The sequence below is a fragment of the Panthera tigris genome, chromosome B1 (assembly GCF_018350195.1).
Source record: "Panthera tigris isolate Pti1 chromosome B1, P.tigris_Pti1_mat1.1, whole genome shotgun sequence".
Taxonomy (NCBI): Eukaryota; Metazoa; Chordata; class Mammalia; order Carnivora; family Felidae; genus Panthera; species Panthera tigris.
Window position 1 is genome coordinate 60,656,558 of NC_056663.1, and position 6,381 is coordinate 60,662,938.

General features: G+C 35.2%; 1 non-coding gene and 1 pseudogene across 1 annotated transcript; one reads left to right on the plus strand and one right to left on the minus strand.

Moving 5' to 3' along the window:
- Positions 1 to 4,286: 4,286 nt before the first annotated feature.
- Positions 4,287 to 5,066, plus strand: LOC102955002 (annotated as a pseudogene).
- On the minus strand, positions 5,064 to 5,170 carry LOC122238191. Its single transcript, XR_006217153.1, has one exon. It is a non-coding gene; the product is annotated as a U6 spliceosomal RNA (small nuclear RNA).
- Between the last annotated feature and the right edge of the window lie 1,211 nt (positions 5,171 to 6,381).

Below are 6,381 nucleotides of genomic sequence, written 5' to 3' on the forward strand. Positions count from 1 at the left end.
GAAATCTCAAAGCATAGTAACCCGTAAAATTTCTTCAAACTTCATTTTCAAATATTTTAAGTTATTAACTTTATAGCATCATATTCTAGAGATGTCTCACTTACAGTATTGCATAACTTATGCTCCAGTAGAAAATAATTAACTGTGAAGACGCTATTGCGAGGCTAATTCAGAACACTTATAGATTCCTATGTAAATCTATTTTTGAAAAGGTTTTACTTAAAGATAGGCTTTTTAATATATTTTCTGAAACATAATATCCAACTACTGTGACTTCTTGACAAGTTACTCAAATTTTAATTATATAAAACAATCATCATTATGCTTTCTAATTCTATGGGCCAGAAATTTTGACAATGAACAGTGGAGATGCCTTGCTTCTTCTCACAGTATTGGAGGTGTAAGCTAGAAAGCAAGATGTTGAGGACTGTAATCATCATAAAGCTGGTAGTTGACAGCAGCTATTGGCTGAACACTTACCTAGGACTGTTGGCCAGACCATCAGGAAGATATGTAGACAAACAAATAATCTGATAGGTGAGAAATGGTATCTCAGTGAAGTTTTAATCCTTGTTTCTTTCATTATATGCAAGGTTGATAATTATTTTTACGTTTAAGGGTAATTTTTTACTTATTACTTATAACTTACTTTTTTTTTCTTTTAGAACCTATTAATATCTTGCTTGTCTTACTTTTAGAATCTCTTTATATACTAGAGGTATATATAAACTCTTTATTAGTGATATCATTTGAAAATATGTTTTCTTATTTTACCATCTGTCCATCATGAGAAATACTTTTATTTTTGTTATCAATTACCATTTACTTCCCTTACATTCTCTGAAATTTTAATCAGAGACAATTTTTTTCTTCACTTACAAGAAAGCAACAACTCATATTTTCTTCCTGTTATATGTATTACAAAGCTTTTGCTATGTAACAAAGCACCCAACATTGAGTGGTTTAACATGGGTTGGTATTTTTTTTTTTTTTCTGTAAAGGGCCAGAATATAAGTATTGAAAGTTTTGTAAGCTATTTGGTCCCTATTTTGACTGCTCATCTCAGTCATATTTTGCTGACTCCTGCTCTCTTCCAACACCTTGATTTTGCAGATAGGGAATGTGGCATTATGCACATGCTTATTACAGCTATTTGCTTCTTAGATGAAAGGAGACAGGAGGCTGAGCAATGAGCAATGGAAAACACTGGAAGAGAGGATCATGCTCAGAGAACAGAATAGTAGTACAATAAACTAAACTCATCCTTGATGATACAGAGGTCAATTAACTGTGAAGTCACTTCTAGGAATAAAATCTGAGTCCCTCTCTAAATAAGAAAATACTATTCTTCAATAATGCATAAAGTAGAATAACAAAATTTTAATAGTTTAATATTGTAGAATTTAAACTGCTTATTTTAAATGAACTTATGTTAAGTAATATATTAGAAAAATAAAGGAAACTTATTGTTCTTACTGAGCCTGAATAGAATAGGTTTACTGATTTTAAATTGGTCATATCAAAATTGAAAGTATTATAAATCTAATGTTTAAAACATTTTGCATAAAGCAAGGTTACACTAAATATGTACAACTGACAATGAAAGGCAAAAAAGCTATGTGTTATTTTTGAAGTAAAACATAAATAAATTTAAACATAAAATTTGATAAGATATTTAAGAAACAAGAAGTGTGTTAGCAATATATTAGAATGAATAATTTTATAAGTATTCCATAAACGTTGAAAGGCACTTTTCTGGCACATGTTCTGAAAAATAATCATAATATTTTTGGGAAAAAGAGCTGTACTATAAATCACATGAATAGGACACGATTCCAGATTATTAACTTTCACAGAGGATATTACTCTAAAAATTCTCATAGAAGACTATTTATTCTGAAATCTTTATTTGTTTCTAAAAGCCTAGGTAGTCATTTCTGAATGCAACCAATACATTCAGAAACTATCATGTTTTAAAAAATATATATATAAACAATTTCTATGATATAGGGATCACTGCCTACATCTATCCTTTAGTGATAGCGTGTGTTTTTGTTTGTGTGTTTATGTATGTGGAGAAAGAGGGAGAAAGAGAAAGAGAAGTTATGCAATTCTCTTTGGTAAACTGACATTTTTTTTACTGTGATTTTAAATCCAGTAGTTCTGTAAATTTCTATAATGGTACCTTTATTTTCTCAACTGGAAATAATGTCCAGCTGCTCTCACAAGCTGAGAATTGTCCCAGTTAAATTCTGTAGTCAGTAATAACACTTAGCACTGTGATTATTATACCTTATGATCCATACACAGTCATTAAATCTCAGTTTATATGGTAATCTTGGTGTTAATGGGAAATACTTCAGTCAATTTAATTTTTCTCTGCCATATTGAGAAAGATACTAATACCAAGGTTTATTCTGATTATTCACAGTGACTAAAATTATAACTAATTTTGATAAAAGAGATAGCTCCCCAACTGTGGCTCATTTTACCAAGGGGAAGAGGGCCTTTGGTTGAATTTATTATCTCATGGAAAAAGTAAGACCTAATATCTAACTTGAGACATGCTTGTCACTTATTCACCAATGTCATGATCCTTCTGTGGGGCATATCAAGGACCCATAATGCCAAACATAGTTTACATGGATGATGAGTGCATTTGCTTAAACAAAGGGACCCACTGTTTGTCATGTGGACTTTTGTTTGAAGAAACTATGAAATAATACAAATTATTTTTTGAAAACCTCATCAAAAATATCTACATTATAAAACAACTTTGTTGCAATTCCACTTATACTACAATTGCTAAAACATTATTTTTAGTATCACCTTTAGTGTCTACCCAGTGTGGGAGCTGGCTGGCACTAGCTCAAGAGTCATTCGCATTCACCCCTTTCCAACTCTGTGTTTGCTAATCCTCCATATTGGCAGCTTAAAATTGGCATTTGTAGGGGTATATATACCTCAGAAATAAATTGTAAAATGCTGCAAATCAAGGTTCCTATAGAGATCGCATTGTTAATAGTCACCACCATAGCATACTGGGTCAACTTGCTTGTTTCTTTTTAGTTCAGTCTATTTTCTTAACCTATTTTTTTTTCCTATGTCTTTGTCTTTTCCTGGTTTTCCAAGTTTGTTTCGTTGTGTTTTGTTTTGTGTTTTCACCGGGTGTATTCTGTGCCAAGTCATTTACTTAGGGTTATATACTAATGACAGATTTCCTTACTTTTCATGTATCTGAGAATGTCTTGGTTTCCTCTTCATTCTTAAAGGTTATCTTTATCTAGTAAAGATAGAATTCTGGAATTATAATTATTTTATAACAGCACTTGAAAAATGTTATGTCGTCTTTTTCTGGTTGACATGGTTTCTGGTGAAATATCTGCTGCCATTTGAATTTTATTTTCCCCTCTCAGAAAGGTACTATTTCTTCCTCACTGCTTTCAAGAATTTTGTGTGTGTCATTTGTTTTCAGTTTAATTGTGATAAATCTTGAGGTGGATTTCATTGGAATTATCCTGTGTGAGTTTAATAAGCTCTCAAATCAAGTTAATAAGCTCTCAAACATAGGTTTATGTCTGTTGGTAAATTTAGGAAATTTTTAGCCTTATTCTTTTCTTCTCCTTCTGTGACACCCATGATACAAATATTAGATCTTTTGAGATAGTCTCCTGGGCCACTAAGGCCTGTTTATTCTTTTTTTAAAATCTATTTTCTTTGTTATTTGGGTTGGTTCATTTCTTTTTTTAATTTTTTTTTAATTTTTAAAAATTTATTTCTGAGAAACAGACAGAGAGAGAGAGAGGGAACAGCGTGTGAGTGGAGGAGGGGCAGAGAGGGAGACACAGAACTAGGAGCAGGCTCCAGGCTCTGAGCTGTCAGCACAGAGCCCCTTGTGGGGCTCAAACTCACGAACTGAGATCATGACTGGGGCCAAAGTCAAACGCTCAACCGACTGAGCCACTCAGGTACCCCTCAGAGGTGATGAATGTCATAGATACTCATGTGTCCATGTTCATGGCTAATATGTTAATTCACGAACAGAACATTGCAGAGTATTGGGGATAGGTTTAAATTATGTCTTAACTCACACATGTGATCATAGTGTATTGATTTTTGTTTCTTTTTTTATATGTGTGAAGATGTAGATAACTATATATCTTTCATTCATAATAAGAATATTGAAATATTGGTAATTCTATGACATATTATCATCTCTATAATCACATCTTCTCCTCATTTTCTTAGTTCTTATCATTTCAGTGGCAGCCCAGTTGGCTGGATCAATGGATGAAGTGAATCACTTGATTGCATCTGAGTTTATATTTCTGGGACTCACTCATTCATGGGAGATCCAGCTTCTCCTCCTGGTGTTCTCCTCTGTGCTCTATATGGCAAGCATGACCGGAAACATCCTCATTGTGTTTTATGCGACCATTGATCCTCACTTACATTCACCTAAGTACTTCTTACTGGCTCGTCTCTTTTTCATTGACTTAGGAGCCTGCTCTGCCAAGATTCTTCACCCAAGATGATTTATGACCTTTTCAGAAAGCGCAAAGCCATCTCCTTTGGAGGCTGCAATGTCCAAATCTTCATCCACGTCATTGGTGGTGTGGAGATGGTGCTTCTCGTCACTATGGCCTTTGACAGATATGTTGCCATTTGTAAGCCTCTCCACTACTTGACCATCATGAGCCCACGAATGTGCATTTTGTTTCTGGCTGCTGCCTGGGCTCTTGGTGTCAGTCACTCACTGTTCCAACTAGCATTTATTGTTATTTTACCCTTCTATGGCCAAATGTATTGGACAGCTTTTACTGTGACCTTCCTTGGCTCCTCAGACTGGCCTGTACAGATACCTACAGATTGCAGTTCATGGTCACTGTTAACAGTGGGTTTATCTGTGTTGGTTCCTTCTTCATACTCTTCATCTCCTACATCTTCATCCTTTTTACTCTTTGGAAACATTCCTTAGGTGGTTCCTCCAAAGCCGTTTCACCCTGTCAGCTCACACCACTGTGGTCTTTTTGTTCTTCGGTCCAACCATGCTTGTCTCTACATAAAAATATGAATGCTTCATGAATTGGTGTGCCATCCTTGTGCAGGGGTCATGCTAATCTTGTCTGTATCATTCAAATTTTAGTATATGTACTGCCAAAACAAGCGCCCAGTTGGTTAATTTCTATTGTTCTTCTTAAAGTTTACAGATTTTTCCCCTGCCTTCTTCATTTTGCTATTGAACCTATCCATTGAGATTTTTATTTGATTACAGTATGTTTTAGTTCTAAAATTGCTTCTTCTATCTTCACTTTCTTTCCTGAGACTTTGTGTTTTATATTTTTTTCAAAATGATTATAATTGCACATGAAGCATTTGATATGATAGCTGGTTTAAAATCCTTTTCTGATAATTCTGACATCTGAGTTATTTCAAAATTGGGATCTATTGATCATTCTTTCTCATTCAAATAGAGACTTTCCTGGTTTATAGTTTGATGAGTGATTCTCTCGTTTTCTGGATATTTTGGGCATTATGGTTGAAAAATTGCGTCTTATTAAAATCTGTTTTAGCAATTCTCCTAGGATAGTGTTCCAGAGAGGGAAAAGAAGCACTGTTTTTTATTGACAGGTGGAGGTGAGAGTCCAGATTCTTCTTTCAATCTTCTTTGATACCACAGCGGGAGAGAGGATGCCTCATTACTGCTAGAATTTCAGGCTTTGAACTAGATATCCACTGACATCATCTTGACTGAGAGGAAGAGGAATGCATCATTGCTGTTCTCCATGCGGCCTCCACTGAGATGATAGGGAGCAGGTAAGAGTCCTGAATCTCCTCAGAGCCTCCTCTGACACCCCAATGGGGAGAAGGGATGCTTTGTTGCTATTCAATGGTGGTAAAGACTAGGTTCTCCACATATTCTCCACTGGCACCAGAAGAGAGGAGCATATTACTTCCAAGTAGGGGTAAACATCCTGAATTCCCATTGCATTTAGCCTTTTCTGACACCACTCTACCAGAGAGTAGGTGGTTAGGAGTTTCTTATAATAGCTTGGTGAGGATGGAAGTCTAGTCTCCTCACTCAGTCTTTGCTGATGGGGGTAGGAGTAGCACTACAGTATTTTTCTTTGGTATTTGTCTGAAGTAGGATGGTCGCTGCCTGAATTTTTTATAACTTGCTTGGCCATCACTTTCCTGGTCATTGAGCTAGAAAAAGTAGGTTTTTCATGGGTATTTTGGCTTATGACCATTGGCATTTCCATGTTACTGACTTCATCATCAAGTCTGGGATACATAAGGCAAAAAAGGAAACTCAGGAAAGTCACTGCTGTGTCATTCCTTGGTTATCACAGTTTCTAACAGCCTGCCTCCTTCTCTCCA